The sequence below is a fragment of the Equus caballus genome, chromosome 19 (genome assembly GCF_041296265.1).
Source record: "Equus caballus isolate H_3958 breed thoroughbred chromosome 19, TB-T2T, whole genome shotgun sequence".
Lineage (NCBI taxonomy): Eukaryota > Metazoa > Chordata > Mammalia > Perissodactyla > Equidae > Equus > Equus caballus.
In genome coordinates this window covers 53,188,593-53,211,393 of record NC_091702.1, presented here as the reverse complement: position 1 = coordinate 53,211,393, position 22,801 = coordinate 53,188,593, and the positions used below count along the sequence as shown (strand labels likewise).

General features: G+C 33.1%; 1 protein-coding gene across 15 annotated transcripts in view; it reads right to left on the bottom strand.

The window, feature by feature from the left end:
• Positions 1 to 22,801, bottom strand: part of ZBTB20 (zinc finger and BTB domain containing 20) — a 746,634-nt gene that overhangs the window by 710,148 nt on the left and 13,685 nt on the right. The gene's annotated exons all lie outside the window — the stretch shown is intronic.

Genomic DNA, 22,801 nt, shown 5'->3' with positions numbered 1-22,801 from the left:
GCAGGTTATTGTTATCTTCAGTGGGAATGGTATCATTCGGGTGTAAGCCTCACAAAATAGTAGATGTAAATAAAAGACCATTGTTGGCTGTGCGTCTTAAATCACAATACTTAATTTTCAATCCAAAACACTAATTATGTAACAGATTTTGTGGAATTTGACTAGTAAGTTTCCATCTTCCCAGATGTCAGTCATTCATTCTTATAAACTCAGATATATATATATATATATATATATATATATATACCACTTTTATTTTTTCAACAAAGGAATTTTAAAACATTTAAAAATTCCATTTGGAAGATTTCATTTTAGAACAAGTTATAAAATTCTGCTCTAAGTTTTAAGAAACATTTAGGTACATTTTTTGTACAGTTTTAAATTATACAGAAACAAGTTTTACAATTACTTTGGTTTTGGCAACAAAATCACAACATAACGAAAATAATTAAAAACATTCGATAAGAAAATGTTCTTTCCATATCATGGGTCTTTCAAAAAGCAGCTACCTTCTCATTCATTGTCCGTATCATTACTTTAAACATAGAGACCAAGTATGTTTCTTTTTTTTCCAAAAATATATGTTATAGGGCATAGTACTGTCAGCCACCTGTCATCACAGAAAGGTCAGCAAAATTAGAACTCTTGTCATTGTGTAAAAGAAAAACGCACAGCTGCCATAAATTTGATACTGCTTCTCAATAGTTGGCCACTGAATGACCAGTGAGCCTCAACTGGTGCAAACGATATTTATGGCCACTCTCCATTTTATTACAAAGTACCGTAAAAATTCTACTAAAATGTTAAGGTTCCTTCACATTTGATTCTGTGTTTTCTACCAGATTTTAAAGCTTTTATTAAAACAACAATAGCAAATTAATCACATCAATGACGTCCTACAGCACTTGTGTATACTTTTGACTTCAATAGATTTGCTAAAATAGATTGCTTATAAATGATAAGTGAATGAATTTCACATGTAGAAGCAGCTCTGTATTCTTACCCATAAATCTTTTTTCCATTGCAACTAAACCAAACACTCCCACACTCCAAAACTATGTTAATATAGTTTTTTCAGAACACATTGTTTAAATTAGAGCGTATTTTGATGTTTAGCAGGTATCTTCTCCAGTAATCCTTTTAGTGATTCGTAAAAGCATAGTTCTTCGTATTACTGAAATTGAACTTAAATACTGTTGGCTGAATTATTAGTACTTTCATTTAACATACAGTAAACCTTTCACACTGTACAATTTGTTCAAATATTTGTTTCTCCAAATCTTCAGGAATGTTTTCTTTGCATCTTCTAACAGCATTTGCAGACAAATAAATGTGATATGATTTGTTGCTGTGTTATTTTGCATGCATTATTTCAGCCATTTTTGCTATTGAGGGAAGGACAGTGTTTTCAATGGTATATTTTTTGTCATTTCCTATTCAGCTAAAAAAATCCCCAAAGTCTCTTAGGGGGCCTTCCCGGTGTCGTAGTGGTTAAGTTCATGCGCTCCACTTCAGCAGCCCAGGTTTCACGTGTTTGGATCCCATGCACGGACCTACACACAGTTTATCAAGCCATGTCATGGCAGTGTCCCACATACAAAATAATAGAGGAAGATTGGCACAGATGTTAGCTCAGGGCCAATCTTCCTCACCAAAAAAAGAGTCTTAAACATTGATTTAATGATTTTGTAAAGTCTGGACTGACTATCATGTGGTGTTACATACCACTTGCTTCATGATCTGGATAGTTAGATTTTAATGCTTTACCAGTAAGATGGCCTTCCACCATCATTAGAAAATACCTCAGGCTATACCCTAAGGGTGAGGTTCTTAACGAGAATGAATATAAGTACACATTTCAAATAGACTTCTTGATCACTATTTTGGGTTGACTGATTGCCAAATATGATTAAATCATCATTGTTTTTACCTTGTACTGTAGCTGACAAAATGTTCATAATATGTATTAGAGATATTCTTGTTCAAATGTGCTTATCTTTATTCTGCTATTCTTTTAGTCATTGTCTGTTTTGTAAGAGTTGGTTTAGTTAAAACTAGATAACGTAATATGTCATTCCTCAAAACAAGGCACAGATAAAATTCAGTACCTCCAAAGCTTAAAACAAATCAATTTCCACTCTCCCCCAAGATGCTTTGTATAACTCACAATTCATGTAAATGATACTTGGACATTGCCAGCAACAATTTACATGTTAAAGATTAGGAAACTTTAATTTCTTAGGTTTTCTAAATAAAAAAATATACATAAAAGTTTTGACATCTTCTCAAAACCTAATACATCATCTCACACATTTCATAGAATGCCTGCACACTGTTTAAGAGGCCACTGTTCTACACATGGGCCTTGGATTAAGATCTGAACAGTACTTATTAGCTGTGTATCCTTAAGTAAATTATACTTATCTATGTCTCATACGGGTCATCCATAAAACAAGAATAAGAATCGCTATCTCATGGAGTTGTTTTGATGATTATATTAGATTAATAATAACAGATAACATTAGTTGAGCACCTACAAAGTACAAGGCACTATTTAAAGCACATTGACTATATTAATTCCTGAGTACAGTGTCTACACAAAATGAACACTTGATAAAAATTAATTTTCTTCCCCAGGAAAGAGAGAAATTAATTTTAAAAAATCAGGAATATTTGTTAGGGCAAATAGAGTTGGTTGTTTCCATGCCTCTCTCTTCCACAAATCTTCAAGGTTCCTGGAGGCAAAGTCATGTTGTAGCCATCCCTGTATCTTAGTAGAGTGCAAAGTACAATGTTCTGAATGTATTAAGTGCTCAATAATTAAATAAATATTATTGGATGAATGTACATAGGGTGCCACCATAACTTGCAGTTTATTGTTTGTAAAAATTCTGGTAACTCCATTATTGACAAAAATGATCAATTAACTGCATAAGCATTGCTATTGTCTTCATACGTAGTCTATTATACCTTTGCAGGAAAGATAATACTCTCCAGAGCTGTTGAAAATACAATAACCTTTGATCATTTGTTCCAACAGATAAAAATTAAAATACAGATAATCCAAAAATAATTTCTATTTGGATTTTGAAATGTTTTCATATTTATATATGAGTATAGATTTGCCTAATGTTCTGTAAAAGAGAATGAACTTCCAACAAAATAAGCTATACTGTGAAAAGCTGACTGAGAAGGAAGTTGAATGCAATTCAGTCTCTGTGATCTTTCTTGTTAATTCCTCTGTGTGACCTACACCACGTTGATTACTTAAACTACATGGAACTTGCCTTTTCTCAGACCCTCCCCAGAGGATAAGAAATGGTTAAATGTTGTTTCCACAGGGATATTTTCTGCATAAAGTGGGCAATGCTCATCAATGAATTTGAAATCATGACTGCCTAAGTATTATAAAAAAAATCAATTGTGGGGGCCAGCCCAGTGGCGCAGCGGTTAAGTTCGAACATTCCCCTTCTCTGCGGCCTGGAGTTCGCCAGTTCGGATCCTGGGTGCAGACATGGCACCGCTTGGCAAAAGCCATGCTGTGATAGGCATCCCAAGTATAAAGTAGAGGAAGATGCACATGGATGTTAGCTCAGGGCCAGTCTTCCTCAGCAAAAAGAGGAGGATTGGCAGCAGTTAGCTCAGGGCTAATCTTCCTCAAAAAAAAAAAATCAATTGAAATATATTATGAAATATACCATTTGCTTCACTAAAATTAAGAATTTTGATTTTTTATAAAATATTTTATTCACTTGTGCACTGTATTACAAACCATTAATGCTCTTCATGACTCTTTTTTCAGATAAGTGACCTGAGGCAGAGAAAAACCAGCTTGTGATAGACAGTATTTAGTTACTTAAGCACATCTGAAATCTCACAAAGTTTTCTACCCAATACATAGTGCTGTTATAAGAAAAAATCAGCAAATCATTTTGAAATATTTAGAGAAAGTAAAAGGAGGAATAATAAATGTAAGATATCATTGTATGTTAATGAGAACCTAAAAGATTAGCTTTTCATCTCATCCTTAATTATTCACGGAAGGCACACTCCATCTCCAGGTGTAGGGGAAGCAGAGCGTTTTGGTAGAAAGAACATGGGCTTTAAAGTCAAACAAGCCTGGATTTGAATCAAGCCTCCATGTTCGCTAGTTGTGACCTGAAACAAGTTACTCATTTTTCCTGAATTTCAGTTTCTCCATTAGGAAAAATGGGGCAAAAGTATTAAGTGAAAAAAGATATAAAGTGTTTGACTCACAGCAAAAGTTCATTAAATGAGAATACATTTCCTCCTTTTCACGCTAAATCAGAGGTTCTCAATTTTTTTTTGCATTATGGATCTCTGCTAACTAGTAATGATGACATCAACAATTTATATTTTTCTGTCGCAAAACAGCTTAAAAAAATCTCTTCCCATCAACTACTGAATTTAATCTTCACTGCCAACCCTATGAAGTCATTTGACATTATCCTAATTTTTCACAGTAATAAATTGAGCTTTAGAGAGAGTAAATAATTTGCACAAGATCTTGCAAGTAGTAAGTTACAAAATTGAACTTTCACCTACCATTCCATGAAGCCTGGTTCCCAAACTACTGGAAAAAAAAATCCTAGCCAGAACTAACAAACAATGTTTTATACTAATAAGGTGATATCTAATGATAATAAATTTTATTAAGCTATTTACCTAGGCCCAAAGTCCAAGGACACATTCACATTATTATCACCGGCAGTTCTAGGACCTGAAAATTTAGTTGGTACAGCCAAATATTTTTGACACTTTCCTAGAAAATAGCTTTTTATGAAAAACCATTGAATTAAGGAAGATATGCCCATATGAAAACTTATAATAGCTAGTATGTTCGTTCAAGGTGGGGAATGACTTTCAAATAAAATTTAGAGTCTAATTTTATATTCCTCAGTAATATACTAAATTTCCTCAGTAATCAACTTATCTCTTCCCAAATGATATTATAAGATGAATAAGTTCTGGGGATCTAACATACAGTGTGGTGATTATCGTTAATAATACCATATTGTATACTTGTAATTCACTAAGAGAATAGCTCTTGAGTGTTCTCACCACAAAAGAAAAAGAAAAGGTAATTATGTGAGGTGATAGATGTGTTAATTAACTTGATTATGGCAATCGTTTCACAATGTATACATATATTAAATCACCATGTCATACCCCTTTAAAAAATCACATTGTACAACCTAAATATACATAATTTTTATTTGTCAATCACACCCAATAAAACTGGGGAAAATTTTTTTAAATAATAAAAAGTGCACATAATCTTAAAACAAAGCAGTTGCCTCTGAGTACTGGAATCATATGCTTTGTTTCTGTGTACTTTTCTGTATTTTCAATATTTTCTATATAGTACATATATTATTTTATAGACCTAAAAATATCTTAATAAAATAACTACCTATTCATCAAAACCAAAAAAACCCAACAAAATAATATTGGAAAAATAGGTATGTCTAAAATATTGGGTGCTCCATTAAAACAAGATCACCATTTCATCTGGCCAACTCTAAGAGAATAGCTGATTAATCACTTAGACGACCACAAGACTCGAGACGACACTAAAAGAATAATTTCTTTGAGTCCTTAGATTCTCTTTTATCTCTTTATTACTAATTAAGAGGGAATGGAGCATGAAAGTTAAAGATGTATGGGTTCTGGATTCAGACTATTTAAGTTCAAATCTTGGCCTTACTACTTTAGACAAATACCTGAATGTAAGTAAGCTCTTTGTCCTCATCTCTAAAATGGGGAAACAAAAGTACCTATAGCACAAGGCTTTTACCATGATTAAATGAGATAATCCAATAATTGGTAACAAGTAGCATTTGTCAAACATTTTTCCATATGATGGACACTATGTTAAACATCTTACATATATTATCTCATGTAATAATCACAAAACTCTATAAGTTCTATTATTATACCTTTTACAGATGAGAAATTGAGGTCCAAGGTCCCCCAACTAACACACTAGAACCAGGACTTAAATCCAGCAGACTAATTCTAGAGTCTGAACCCTTAGATGCTGAACTCACCCAGCTCAATGCCCGGCACACAGTAAGCATTTAATACATCTTATTTGTGTTTTTGTGTTTGTTTTTACTTTACCTAAGTGCTGACTTCTTATTTAACAGCTCTAAATTGAATGAAGTAGTTCTCAAATATTTTAATTTCATGATTCCTTGCTCTAATCCTACTCAACACCATCATTCTAAAACAGATTATTGAGTGAGAGAGAGAAGACAAAAGGGGAAAGAGAGAGCACGCAAGCACTAAATTGTACATTACTTATTTAGGGTTAGTGATAAGGATCAGATTTGTGTACGGCATTTAATTAATAAAACTCAGTAGGAGGGCTTCTCATTTCTGATTCCACACGTAAGGAGCTTAGAAGTCGCCGTTCTGTCCTAATAAGAAGTAAAATGCCAAATAGACCGAAAAATCAACAATTCTTCTTGGATGCCTAAGAGAGAGAAGAAAACAGGACAAACCACTGCCACCAGAAGTGGAGAGACAGGCAAGTACAGGGAGTCACAGCTTCCTGGAACAGAGACTCACCAGCAGAAATTACCACAGGAACCAGTGCTGGGGTAGGAACCCTGAACTATAATTGGCCAATAGCTAGAGGCTCAGTGTGACAACTGTGAGAGTTCAAAACTCCAGGGGATCCAATCATAGGGAGGTCCCCAAGATAAGCTAATAAGCTGGACTTCATTAAAATGAAAACTAAAAACTTCTGTTCTGTGAAAGACAATATCAAGAGAAAATATTTGCAAAAGATACATCTGATAAAAGACTGTTATCCAAAACAGACAAAGAACTTTTAAAACTCAACAATAAGAAAACAAACAACCCAATTAAAAATAGACCAAAGAAGATATATAGATGGCAAATAAGCATATGAAAAGATGGTCCACATCATATGTCATCAGGGAAATGCAAATTAAAATAGCAATGAGATATCACCATACACCTATTAGAATAGCCAAAATCCAGAACACTGACACCAGCAAATGCTGACAAGGACATGGAGCAATAGGAACTCTCATTCACTGGTGGTGGGAATGCAAAACAGTACAGCCACTTTGGAAAACATTTGGTGGTTTCTTACAAAACCAAACATACTCTTAGCATATAATCCAGCAATCATGCTCCTTGGTATTTATCCAAAGGAGTTGAAAACTTAGGTCCACAAAAAAACCTGCACATGGATGTTTACGGCACCTTTATTCAAATTGCCAAAACTTGGAAGTAACCGAGATGTCCTTCAGCAGGTGAATTGATAAATAAACTGTGGTACATCTAGACTGGAATATTATTTAGTGCTAAAAAGAAATGAGCTTTCAACCCATGGAAAGACATAGAGGAATCTTAAATGCATATTACTAAGTGAAAAAAGCCAACCTGAAAAGGTTATATACTGTATAATTCTACCTTATAGTATTCTGGAAAAGGCAAATCTATAGACAGTAGAAAGATCAGTGGTTGCCAGCAAAGGTAGGTGGGGGAAGTAGATAAATAGGCAGAGCCCAGAGGATTTTTAGGGCAGTAAAAATACTCTGTATGATATTATTATGGTGGATATATGACATCATACATTTGTCCAAACCCATAGAATGTACAACACCAAGTGTGAGCCCTAAGGAAAAAATGGACCTTGGGTGATTATGATATGTCAATGTAAGTTCATCCTTGGTAAAAAAATGTACTATTATGGTGAGTGATGATGATAATGGGGGAGGCTATACATGTGTTGGGGAAGAGTATATGGGAAATCTCTATACCTTCCTCTCAATTTTATTGTAAACCTAAAACTGCTGAAAATATAAAGTCTGTAAATGTAATATGGTGTCCTGGATGGGATCCTAGAACAGAAAAAGACATTAGGTAAAAACCAAGGGGATCTGAATATGCCATGGGTTTTGTTAACGATAATGTATTAATACTGGTTCACTAATTGCGGCAAATGTACCATACGAATACAAAATGCTAATAATAAGGCAAACTGGGTGTTGCATAAGAGAACTTTCTGTACTATGTTCTCAATTATTCTGTAAATCTAAAACTGTTCTAAAAAATAACATCTATTTGAAGAAATTCAATTTTTAAAAAGTCAGTAGGAGTTGTTTTAGGAATGCACACATACAATATGAAGATTTAAGGGGGATGCGACCATCAAGATGCATTTAACTCAGACAAGGGAAAATGAGAGAGTGTCACAGCACCTTAATCTAGGAAAGGCATTTTTTTAAAAACAGGTGTGAATGTGGGCCAGCCTGGTGGCGCAGCGGTTAAGTTTGCACATCCACTTCAGTGGCCCAGGGTTCACAGGTTTGGATCCCGGGTGTGGACCTATGCACCACTTGTCAAGCCATGGTCTGGCAGGCATCCCACATATAAAGCAGAGGAAGATGGGCACGATGTTAGCTCAGGGCCAGTCTTCCTCAAAAAAAAAAAAAAAAAAGGAAAGAAAGAAAGAAAAGAAAACAGGTTTAGATGGTTAAAAATCTCCAAAAGAGAAACTGAAGAGAATGTCACATTAGAAGATTTTAAGGAGTGAAATAATTGCCCCCAAATCACCAAGCTAGTTGATGGGAAAGCTGGGAGTAAAAACTCATGACTCTCAATCCAGTGCCCTTTCTACTATAACAGATTGGCACAATAGAACATATTCAACTCGAGGCAGTAATTAAGTACACTGAAGGAAAAAACAAAACAAAACAAAACAAGAAAAAGGTACAAAATGGAAAATCTTTGAGTCAGATTGAAGTATTCTAGCTAGCATGGCAAGGAACAGCCACAATTTGAAAACGGCTTTAACCAGAAGAGAAAGAAATAGAGTAGAAATTTGAAAAGGGATGAAACTTCAGAATTAATGAGAAGTGATGACAGTCTGCCCTGTTTGGTAGTTTCAGATCTGAGCTTTTACCTTTAAGGTAATAATTTAAAGTGCTTTAAACCCTGGACTGACCATACTAAATAACAGAAAATTATAACCTGTTGAGATAAAGTCAATTTTATAGTCTGTGCCCTGAAATTCCCTGAATTCATATCTAGCTATAACTGGCCAACAAACCCATCTGTTGGTTGGGCTAATTTATTTTTTTTTCCTGACTGCACTTTAAAAATCTTCTTATTATAAAAATTTTAAAGCATAAAAAATAGTGTATAATAAATTAATTCTCTCTTATATCTATTATCCTATCTTAGCAATTAATATTTTACCTTTCATGTTTTACCTATTGTCACTATCATCCTTTTTTTTCTCTGGATGACTGAACTAATTTAAAGTGAAGATCAGAACCATCTCTGGGAAAAATGGGAAAAGTAAAAGAGGATGGAAGCAAGATTTTCAGTCTGTCCTCCATTGAGATTTGAACCAGAAACATTCCAGACTGTGAGGCAAATAAATACAAGAGTCAGGGATAATGAAGGGAAAGTCTGTTAGTGGGCTAGTCTAGATACATTACTTGACAATCAATGGAAGTATTGTCTATGGGGAAGGAGAGTATTTTAAAGAATTATTTTCCAACTTTTTTTAGTTTGACACAAAGAATTGGGGCAAGAAAGGTTATAAACCTTCACTGAGATTATAGTCTCCAAAGATGGTCTTATTTTTGAGGAATATAAAGATTAATTTCATGATGTTTAAATTCATGCCATCACTAAACTACCATATTCCAATAAACACCTATAGAAAGACCAGTTTCCACTATTTACAAAATCTCAACATCACCAAGTCTAGTTTATTCTCAAAGCTCAAAGTTTATTTTTACAGTATAAATAAAATAGTTTATTTTCCATGAAATCTCGTTGTGTATTTGAAAAAGTTTTCCCATTTTTTGATTTTGAAATTTTGAATTAGAATAGAAAGTGACTTTGTCAAGTTCAATGGTCTTTTTTGTAATCTTAATGAAACTATGTATTTCTAGACCTTAGAGGATTCTTCTGAGCATTTAGAATCTAATTTCAGTTTCCTGTCTAAATGCTGAAGGCAGAGACTATTAGAAGCTGGCTATGCAGCAAATACAAACATATCTTAAATATCTTCATTGAAAAGAATATGTGAGCAATGTCATGGTGAACTGTCTCAATTTTAATAATGAAACAAAAGGCAAAAATTAGAAGGTAGAGATGGGAGATGAAGGGAGAGGGGAGTTAAAAAATAACTTGCGGGGCTGGCCCGGTGGCACAGCAGTTAAGTTTGCACATGCTGCTTCTCGGTGGCCCGGGGTTCGCCGGTTCAGATCCTGGGTGCAGGCATGGCATCGCTTGGCACGCCATGCTGTGGTAGGCATCCCACATATAAAGTAGAGGAAGATGGGCACAGATGTGAGCTGAGGGCCAGTCTTCCTCAGCAAAAAGAGGAGGATTGGCAGCAGATGTTAGCTCAGGGATAATCTTCCTCAAATAAATAAATAAATAAATAATTTGCGAGGCCAAACTGAAGTTTTAAAGTATGAATCTAAATATCAAGATCACATTCTTTTTCTAAATTTTGGGGCTTCCCAATTGACTTTAGATCACAAAGCCAATGAACAGAGACTCTCTAATTCTCTCCTCTATCTCCATTAACAAAATGTTAGCATATACCTGTCTCTTGCTCTCCATTCTCCCTTGAATTTAAAAAATTTTCCTCAATCAAAATATTCCTTCCTACGTTTCATGTAAATCAAGTTAAATTATGTATCTGTACAACCTTATATCTCCGAGGAGATCCTTGGTCTCCATAGAATTTAACTCATTTAAAAGGTATCACAATCCCATAATGCCTTTATGTGCCCTGCTTCTCCATAAAGTCTGAGCTCTTGCTCTTCCAACGAACATTCATCTGTAAAGGCTATCCTCACACATCCTATCCTTCATTCTTTCTGACCACACATTCCTACAACTGCTATACATTCTGCCTAATATATTTCTATCCCTTATGGGTTATATCCCATTTTAAGTACCTCAATGTCCATCCCCTACTGACAATCACCTTTCCATAAGCCTCCCTTCACATAGCCAGATCATTTTCCACCTACCGCTTCCTCTCTAAGTTCTGTCTTCTCTGCACACTAATTTCCAACATAAAACATTCACTCTTCAAGCAAAAATGTATCAACCAAAAGGTCAAAGCCTAGTAATTCATCTCAAAAATCCAGTCATTGTGAAAAACGTGCATGATTTGCCATAAAGTTCTATTTTTTGCTCCTTTCCAAATGATCTGTCACAGGCTAGTTGTGTATGCTGTGCCGTCATGCACCTCTCCCTATTGCATCCTCTCCAGGTCAGCAAAGGTTCTTTCCTCTACTTTCTTAAATCTACATCCCACTAAGATATCTTGTGAGCACACAGTAGAAATATTAGGAGCCCCCATCTCTTAATACTTTTGTGGGCACCTATTTTCATTCCATCTCATAGAAACTTCTTTCTCCTTAATATTTGTCTTTCACAGAATTTAACAAATAATATCTAGAAGAGCAGAATAGTTGAATATATTTTAATATATGACATTAATAAAACATATATTTATTTACCTATCTGATCATATATTTTTATTTTAAAAATCAAAATAGACACAGAGAATAGGAAACAAAAGAAGAAAGCACTCCAAAAACACAAAGGATTAAGAATGGATACAGATTGAATTGTCAAAGAGTGTGTCTTTATTAGAAACATTAAGCAGAATACTTGTCAATCCTCTGACAAATATACCACTATACAGGCTCTGGACATCTGAGAAGGGAAAAAGGCAAATGAGTGAGGAAGGTTCCAACGGCCAAAGCTAAACCTGATGAGACCTGACGCCACGTCACACATACAATCAACCTAGTACTCAAAACCAGTAACTATACATCCAATCCCCATTTCCAAGGCAACTTACATACTTCTTCACAGTCATGTACCTTGCATCTTCCCTCTCAAGATTGGCTTTGATGTTAATGTTTTTAACTTGATTCTCCTGAATAAAAATATTTGGCACTGAGGGAAGGTTGAGGTGTCTAACCATCATAAAATTAGCTCAATGAAGTTTTCACAAGGAAACATTTCTTAGCACTACCTGGACATACCATCTGCATCCCTAACAAGCAAGCTAACAAGCCACTGAATCTCTCTCGACCTTTGCTTCCACATCTGTAAAATAGGGGTAATATTATTAATTACCTTGTGGAGTTGTAGGGAACAAAAGACTTTAAAAATGTAAGTATTTAAACATTGTCTGGCATTTAATGATATTGAAGAGTTAGTTAAAAATTATAATAATCCTCGAATGGATGTGATTCCATTGGATAATTTTTCATTAGATTTATAAAAACTGCTAAAAGTAATCTAAGTGAATAGTTTTTATTTTGTTACACTAAGAAATTATGATATAGGGCCTGCCTGGTGACACAGTGGTTAAGTGCACACATTCCACTTTGGCGGCCTGGGGTTTGCTGTTTTAGATCCCAGGTGTGGACATGGCACCGCTTGGCAAGCCATGCTGTGGTAGGCATCCCACATATAAAGTGGAGGAAGATGGGCATGGATGTTAGCTCAGGGCCAGCCTTCCTCAGCAAAAAGAGGAGGATTGGCAGCGTTAGCTCAGGGCTAATCTTCCTCAAAAAAAAAAAAAAAGGAAGAAAAACAAAAAATAAATTATGATATAAATGACATCCTAAGGTAAATAAATGAATTTGGAGTAGTATTCATATTGAATTAGTTTGACTATTATAAGATTGGTATTACATTTTGTTGGGTTTTTGCTTTTAAATTTCACAGGCTGGCATCATCAACAAACTGCAAGCCAAAATAAACAGTTACTGTAAGAAATGCTTTGGATAAACTTAAAGATATTAAAAAATATATGTATTAATAACTAGGTTGTAGGCATAAATAAAAAATGAAGCATATAGTTTCTAAATTAAAATGTAGCTGGGGAGAAAAAAAGCTGACATTTAAGGAAAAGGTAGAATTAGAAAAATGAATTCTGAGAGACTCTCTATACCACACATAAGGTCTTATTATGAAGCTCTAGTAATTAAGACAATGTGTTATTGGCATAGGGATAGTCAAATCAACCAACATCACGGGGAAAACAGTCTATAAACACACCCTCACTTATACGAACCTTTGCTATATGAGAAAGGGCAGGGTAAACTACTGAGGAAAGACAAGAACACAGATTAAATGGAGCTGGAAAATTGTGCTTCCCTTTAGAAAACAACTTAAACTTTAATCTCTAGATAATATACAAAAATCAACTTCAGAGTAGGATTTATTAAAAAGAAGATAGAAAAGGCACTAATCGTAATAGAAAATAAGTATGACCACATAAAAATTAAGATTTTTCTGTGCATTAGAATACCCTCAAGGTAGTTAAAAGACAAGTTATGAATCAGGAGAAAAAATAGAATTAGTATCTAGAATATATAAAGAACTCATGCAAATAAATAGAAAAGATCCATAAAAAATTAAAATAAAGGAGAAAATGGGCAAAAGACATGAAGAACTATTTTACAGAAGAGAAAACACATGTACATGTTCACAGCTTCATTGGTAAACAAGAAAATGCAAATCCAGACCACAATGAGATATGTATTCAGGTGTCAAAAATTAATAAATCTGACAATACCATGTGTTAAAGAGAATATGGGTCAACAGAGAGACCTCATACATTGCTAGTGAGAGTGTAGATGGGTAATAACATTTTGGAAAAATAATTTGACGATTTCTTGCAAAGTTGAGCATTTACATACCTATCATCCAGCAATTCCAATCTCAGTATATACTTAAGACTATGTCTTGCAAATGTCACCAAGCGACATATACAAGAATGTTTATACCAGCACTATTCTTGTTAGCCAAAAAAAAAAAAAAAAAAAAACAGGAAACAATCCAAATTCCCATTAACAGGAGAGAGGATAAATATACTGTGGTACTGTCATAAATATTGTATAAAAGTGAAAAATGAACTGTATGAATTACAGTTACTTACAAAAACATGGGTGAATTTTAATAATGTTGAGAGCAAAAAAAAACAAATTCTAAGAGTTACATATAGCATGGTATTGATATATTAGTCACATATTTAGATAAGTGACATAGCTATATATATATTACTTTTTGAAAAAACAATGGAACAATAAACATAAAATTGAGAATAGTGTTACCTCTGGTTGGGAGAGTGTTGATGTGAGTAGGGGAAGAGCACATAGATGCAAATTATTGTTAATTCTTTCTGTAGGTCTTGAATTTATAGGTATTCATTTTGATTAAAAATAATAAATGACTGAATGAAAGAATGAAATAAAAGAGGTAATAAAGGGAACAACGACTATGAAAGGTATTATAATTAACCAATTCTGTGCACCTGAAGTCCAATTTAAAAAAATGACACATAGTTTAACAGTATGTCTCAAACGTTAATGTATACATGTATGCTTGAGATTTAATTAAAATGAAGATGATGACTCATTAGGTCTGGGATGGGGTTTGAGATTCTGCATTCTAAGCTTCCAGGTGATGGAGATGCTACAGGTTTCACAGACCATATTCTGTATTATCCACTGACTTCCAAATATGAGGTCCAAGGGAAGCTAAAAAGATTGATACTATTCAAGGCAACTATAAATGTAAAAGTTGCAATTTAAAGGTTTAAACAAGTAAATATTTTTATTTGGTCAAGTTAAAACTCAATTTTAAAAAAAAAAGAACCAAGAAAAATAAAAATAACCACAGTTTTAAGATTGAGCCTCAGAGACTCAAGAAATTCAGAGACTTGGAGGGATAAACTGAAATAAACTGGCCTGACCAGCGAATGGGATGATAGGTGCCATATTTTGGAAGGCTGATTACAGTCTGAAGAAATAATGATTTGGTTTCAGCCCATTCCCAGGTGAAGTAGAAGATATTGATAAAAGATACTGGGATTCAGGGTTTACTTTGAAGTGAAAGAAACTTCTTTCCTGAGTTACAAGAAACTGAAAGAATATTTAGAATTAAAGGAAGATCACTTTGGTTTCTTGAGGATCGGAACAAACAGATTACTTGAAGATTTCCTTACTGTTCTCTATCGAACTGCAACTTGCATTTGGAGGAGCAATCATTGGTGGTTAGAAATTTTCTTCAAAGGAGGCAGGAAAAGAACAGAAATAAAAGATGACTGGCAATGACATAGACATCCAAGAATACACACAGCGTATTCTAAAAAGTCCTTCTACTGTACTATTAATACTAATATTGCTAAGCAAGAGTGAAGAGATATATTATAAAATATATCTATCATAATTACTGTTAATTTCATATTTAATAAAGATAATCAATACACAAGCACAAAGTGCAAATATGTCTGGTTAGAATGATTTCATTAAGTGAAATACATAATATCAAATAGAACCGATTCAGGTAGTTTTTACTACTAGCCTCAAGGAAGGTCTATTTAAAGAAATACAAAGAAACACTGTTACCTCTTTTAAGATCTATCTTTTCAGCTTTCTTATAACATTGTCTCCATTATGAGAAGAATGGTAGAGAAACTGAAGGATATTAGACCAGTGAAATAGCAAGAATATTTATGGAGAAAGTACAAGCCAAATTATCAAGGCAGGAAAATTTTAAAATGAGGATATATTCTTGGAAAGAGTCATATATAATAATTTACTTAGACTTAGTGAAACACATTCATCCATTCCATTTTCCCCTAACCAGAATCTAGGTATCTTTAATAGTACCGATTCTAGAGTATTAAGATTATACCCATGTTTCTGTAACAAAAGAATGTAAAGGTTTTTACCCTTTTGCAGTGTTAGTTTTAATCAATAAATCATAATGTAGGTATTTCCTGATAGTCGCACACCCCTAAAAAAATTATCCAATGGTAAATTTGGTGTCTGGTTACTAAAAGATGATAAAGATTTTATCATTTAAAGTATTCATGCTATATTCGCTATTAACTGCAGTTACAAACTACAAGGAGAGAAATTCTAATGAAATATAACAACAGATTACACAGCTGTGCCTAGCTGTCCAAGGCCATTTATTAAGTCAAAACACAACACAACATTATCATTTTGTCCAGATGTGATGAAGGCCCAGACTTCCCACAAAACATTAATATCTCTACACTAGAACAAGAAGTCATCAGGAGATATACTTGAATAAAGAGTTTCTCTCAATGACTAGGAAAATAAAGAAATTCTGGAGAATCATCTTGGACTTTAAGCAATTAAATGTCTTCACACCTTCCACAGATCCCACTGTTTTGCCTGTTTGAGGTTTTAATAGCTTCACCAGTAATATGTTCTATTATTATATGCCAAGAGGCTTATCATCAAACATGCAACTTGAAATATATATATAAAATGAAATATATGTCCCTTAAGTGTAAAAAAGACTGCCTTCAGATTTCATCATCATCATCATTCTCTGCACAATGCATAATGTTTTTCAAAGCACTTAGACATTTATGACTTCACTTGAGCTTCACAAAGATTGTGTGAAATAAGTGAGAAAAATATACTATTTCAAACATTAAGATTCTGAGACACACAAGTCAAGAGTTCTGCCTAAAATCATCTTATATGCTGACTTCTAGTTTAATTCTTAAATACTCTTAAATGCTTACACTTCTACATTTTGTTACCTTGTTAAAATCATTACTGTACCTAAAATCCATTACATCAAATCAGCAAGTATTTATTAAGCACGTTCTATGGGCAAGTCTTCGATTCATGCACACTTGTTGTTATATTAATTTGTAACATTGACAGGGGTAATATTAGAAACATTTAACAACTGACACAGAAGGTACCAACCAAAGAAAATGAGCACTGAACAAACTGAAACATGTTTTACCAAGGATACCAGCTGCACATCAGCCTTGACATGGGTATGACTCATAGAGTTTGATTTGATCTCAAACTATAAATCATTTGTAGATAAATTTCTTTGGCCTGAAACGCTGGAAGATTATCTAAAGATTTTTTAGAACATGCAGAAAATTCCGGTAGCATGTGGTACAAAATTAAAGAAACTGCAAATGGAAAGGAAAAAAGCATTTGCTGGGTACCAATATTCAGAAAAACAAATCATGACCACCAAAAGTAGCCATAATTATTTTCAAACATTTTAATTTCTTTATACATATATATTCAAATGTGTCTAATTTTATCAAAAAGCATAAGTGGGGTTTTTAATGTGTTTTTTAATTTAATTAATTTTATTATGATAACATTGGTTTATAACATGATATAAATTTCAGGCATACATCGTGATATTTCTACTTCTCTATAGACTACATCATGTCCGCCACCAAAAGTCTAATTGCCATCTGTCACTGTACACACGTGCCCTTTTACCCCTTTCGCCCTCCTCCCTCTGCTCGTCCACTCTGGTAAACAACAAGCTATTCTCTGTGTCTATGTGTTTGTTTGCTCTTGTTCTTTTCTTTATCTTCCACATATGAGTGAAATCATACAGTATTTGGCTTTCTCTGTCTGATTTATTTCACTTAGCATAGTGCCTTCAAGGTCCATCCATGTTGTTGTAAATAGCAAGATTTCATTCTTTTTATGGCTGAGTAGTATTCCGTTGTATATATATATATACCACATCTTCTTTATCCATTCATTCATTGATGGGCACTTAGGTTGTTTCCAAGTCTTGGCTGTTGTGAATAATGCGGCAATAAACATAGATGTGCACATATCTTTTTGAATTGGTGTTTTCATGTTCTTCAGATAAACGCTCAGAAGTGGAATAGCTGGATCATGTGGTAGTTCTATTCTTAATTTTTTGAGGAATCTCCATAAACTGCACCAGTTTGCTCTCCCACCAGCAGAGTATGAGTGTTCGCTTTTCTCCACATCCTCTCCAGCACTTGTTACTTGTTGTCATTCTGAGGAGCATGAGGTGATATCTCATTGTAGTTTTGATTTACATTTCCCTAATAATTAGTGACGTTGAACATCTTTTCATGTTGTCCACACTTCTTAACGCAATTTACAGATTCAATGCAATCTTTATCAAAGTCTCAATGATACTTTTCACAGAAATAAAACAAAGAATCCTAAAATTTATATGGAACAACAAAAGACCCAGAATAGCCAAGCAATCCTGAAATAAAGAACAAAGCTGGAGGCATCACACTCCCTGATTTCAAAATATACTACAAAGCTATGCTATTCAAAACAGCATGGTCCTGGCACGAAAACAGACACAGAGATCAATGGAACAGAATCAAGAGCCCAGAAATAAACTCACACATCTATGAACAGCTAATTTTCAACAAAGGAGTCAAGAAGATATAACGGAGAAAGCAAAGTCTCTTCAATAAAGAGTGTTAGGAAAACTGGACAGTCACATGCAAAAAAATGAAAGTAGACCATTATCTTATACCACACAAAAATTAACTCAAAATGGATTAAAGATTTGAATGTCTTTAAAAACCATAAACCATAAAACTCCAGGAAGAAAACATAGGCAATATGCTCTTCGACATCAGTCTCAGCAGTATCTTTTTGAATATCATGTCTCCTCAGGCAAGGGAAACAAAAGCAAAAATAAACAAATGAGACTACATCAAACTAAAAAGCTTCTGCACAGCAAACGAAATCATCAACAAAATGAAAAGACAGCCTAAAATTTGGGAGACGATATTTGCAAATCATATGTCTGATAAGAGGTTAATATCCAAAATATATCAAGAACTCATACAAGTCAACAACCAAAAAACAAACAACCCAATTAAAAAATGGGCAGAGGATTTGTACAGACATTTTTCCAAAGAAGATTTACAGATGGCCAACAGGCACGTGAAATGATGATGAATGTGTTTTTAGTGCAATTTTTCTTTTCCTTTCATTGCTTGGCTCTCTGCTCTTCTCCCTCTATATTTCCTCCCATCCAAAGTAATCCATGTTAACAACTTAGCATGCACCCTTCCATATTCTTCTCCATTTGCAAATAACTTCACTATAAAACAGATATATTCATATACATACATTACACATGAAATACATATTCCAGGATCCTTGTCATTATTTTACAAAAATTTTATGTTATACACACTTTCCTATAACTTGCTCTTCTTACTCATCAATAACTTCTGGAAATTATTCCAAATCACCTGAGGTAGCTTTAATTCGGATCTTTTAATGACTGCATTATATTCCATGGTGTGAATTTCCAGTATTTATTTGCATTACCTTACTGATGGAATTACTTTCCCCCCACTACAAACAAGCTGTAACAACTTTGAAACCAAAAAACACATGTCATTGATACTTACATTTCTATGAGATGTATTCCCAAAAATGAGATTGTTAAATCAAAGGATATTCTGAATTGCAACTTTTAATATGTGTTACCAGATTGCATTTCAAAAAAGTTAAAATGTATCACATTTCCGCCAGTAACAAATGAGTCTGTTTTTCCCACATCACCACTAGCAATAAATGTTAAACCCATCAGACTAATAAAATTCTTAAATGCTAGGAGACAATACGTCACTCTTACTTAAATTTGAATTTTGCTAATTACTCGTGAATTTGAACATCTTCTCCTATGTTAACCAATACAATTTACTTTTCTGTGAATTGTCGTTTCCTTTTACATAGGGTTGTTTCATAACTTCTTTCTTAGCAACATCTAAGAGCTCTTGGATATTAACCTTTCATATTAATATGAAGTACACATACTTTTCCAAATCTATATATTTGGAAATATAGATTTTCCAAATCTATATTTTCCTAATAATTTTATTATATTATTTTTATATAAAAGCTTCTTATTTTTATGTAATGAACTGTGTTAACTCATTTTAAACTTTCTGGGTTTTCATTCTTGTTAAAAGATTTTATAGTCTCCTAGATTTTTTGGCAAGTTTTTTTGTTTTATTTTTTCAGTTAAACCTTTCACCTTAACTGTTTTTGAAAAACATGCAAAATGAGAATATGTTTTCATTTTTTTTCACAAAGATAACCTGTTACACTAATCCCATTAATTAAATGATCCATCATTTTCCAACTAAACTGTCTCCTGTTTTAGGATTCTCCTATCTGTTCAATGGATCTATTTGTCTATTCCTGTGCTATTACCATATTGTTTTCACTAGCTGACTTTGTAATATGTTCTAGTACGTATAACGCAAGCCCCTCTTCATTGCTGTTTTTCATACTTTCTTGCCTTTTATTAGCACTTAATCTTCCATGTAATTTAAAAATAATATTGTCTAACTCAAAAAAGAAAAAGAAATCTCCATTGAAAATGTAATTGGAATCACATTAAATAAATTATTAACTTTGGAAAAATTAACATTTTGCTATTTTTTCATACAAAAACAAAATGTGTGATTTCTTTAGTCAGATCTTACTTTAAGTCTTTTAATAAGATATTACCTCTTTTTTTAATATAGGTTCTATGCCATTCCTAATAATTTTATTACTAAGCACTTTGTAATTTATGTTTCTATGAGAAATAAAATAATTTTTTCCTATTGGGAAAATAAGTTTTCTAGATGCCTATTACTTCCGGAGAAAAGCTATCGATTTTCATTTAATTATCTTCTATCCAACTACCTGTTTAACTTTTCTTAGTAATTTTTCTAGATTTTTAGAGTTCTAGAATTTTTTAGGTGAGATCATATGAGCTGAAAAGACACTTTATGGTCATTTTTACAAATGTTGATATCATTTATATCGTTTGCCTACTGTAAAGCTTTTTGCTTTTTGCTTAAAGCTATTTGCTAAAGCCTCCTAGTTAATGTTAAGTAATTTTCATAGCTGATTCCTGTCTAGTTTTGAAGTTAATTGAAATGTTTTTATGACTTAATCATTTCAGATTATATTTTCTGTTGGCTGTGAATGAAAATATTTATTATATCTAAGAAATTCTCTTTTAATCTTCTCATTGATTTTTAAAAGAATATCTGTTGATTTGTATCAAATTACTTTTCACTATCTATTGAGATGAATGTATGATTTTTCTCTTTTAACTTGGCGATATAACAAACTATGTTGATATATTTCCTATTGTTGAATCATGCTTCAATTTCTATTTAAAAAAAAACAAAACACTTCTAGGTCCCAGTGTATTTTCTTTTGATTTATTGGCAATATGATTTGCTAATATTTTATATAGAAATTTCACATTTATGTCATAAGTAAGATTGGACTGTAATTTATTTCTGTACAATCTTTATCAGAGTTAGATATTAAATGAAATTAGATTTCAATATTTCTCAGTGGCCTAGAATAATTTAAATTCCATCAAAATTATCCATTCTTTAAAGTGTAAGTGACCACATTTGGTCAACTTTCCAATCTCTTCTATACTAATAGGTACCTGGTTTCTAGCTCTTCTGGTCAATTTTTATAATTTGCATTTCACTAAAAGAGGTTCTATTTCTCATAGTCTTCAAATCTATTTCCAGACAGTTGTACTTAGATTTCTTTCAAAATTCTTTTCATCTTCCAGTTTTGTCTACTATCTGATTCCTAATTAGTGTCTATTTTTGCTCATTCTCTTTTCCATAAACTTTATTATTATTGAGATAAAATTCATATAATATAAACTTCACCATTTTAACCATGTTAAAGTGTGCGATTCAGCGGCTTTTAGTACATTCACAAGGATGTATAAACATCACCAACTATCTAATTCCAGAACATCTTCTTCACTGCCAAAGAAAATCCTATACCAGTAAGCAGTCACTCCCCATCCTCCCTTCCCCCAGCCCCTGGCAACCACGAACCTACTTTCTCTCAATGGATTTGCCTATTTCGGACATTTCATCTAAGTGGAATTATACAATATGTGGCCTTTTGTATCTGGCTTCCTTCACTTAGCATAATGTTTTCAAGGTTCATCCACATTATAGCATGTATCAGTACGTCATTCCTTTTTATGGCTGAATAATATTCTGTTGTATGGATACACCACATTTTTATTTATCCATTGATAAGTTGATGCACATTTGAGTTGCTTCCACTTTTTACCTACTATAAATTATGCTGCTATGAACATTTGTGCAGAAGTTTTGTGTGAACATATGCTTTCAATTCTCTTCCACTTCACAGTGGAATTGTTGGGCTCATTTTCTTCTCTACTTTTTAATTTACACATGGAGTTTATGTATTGTATTGGTCTTTCCCAAGAGCCAAAGTATAGATTGATTTTACTTTATTGTATTTTATTTTCCATTCCAACAATTTCATCTTTTAAAAAATTAATTCTCTCTTCTTCTATCTTGTATTATTCTTTATTCTAATTTCTTAAGCTTAGTAGATTATCCTTTATTTTCCATCTTCCTCAATAGTGAAGGCATTTAAGGCCATCAGCTTTCCTCTGACAATGTCTTTAGCTATTTTCCATAGGTTTTATATAAAATATTCTCCTTTTCATTGTTTTCTAAGTAACTTCATCTTTATCTAAGAGTTATTTAGGAGTGCTTTCTTTAATTTCTAAGGAGTTAAGAATTTTTTGTCACCTTTTAGAAAAACTTTTAAAATTCTAATTATACTGGCTTATAATCAGAGATTGTGCTGTAAAATCTCTGCTTTCTGAAATTTGTAAATTTTTCTTTGTGGCCAAGCAAAGATATTAAAAAATTATTTAAAGAATATCAGATTCTACATATATTTAAGTTTATGAATTATATTATTCCATTTCTCTTAACCATTATTTGTACGTGTTTAACAGAGCTGTCTGGACCTTTCCAACAATTTTTGCTTTACGGACTTGTCTACTATAAATAAATCGGCTGTGAACAGATTTACATGGTTTTCACACAGTGTGCCTT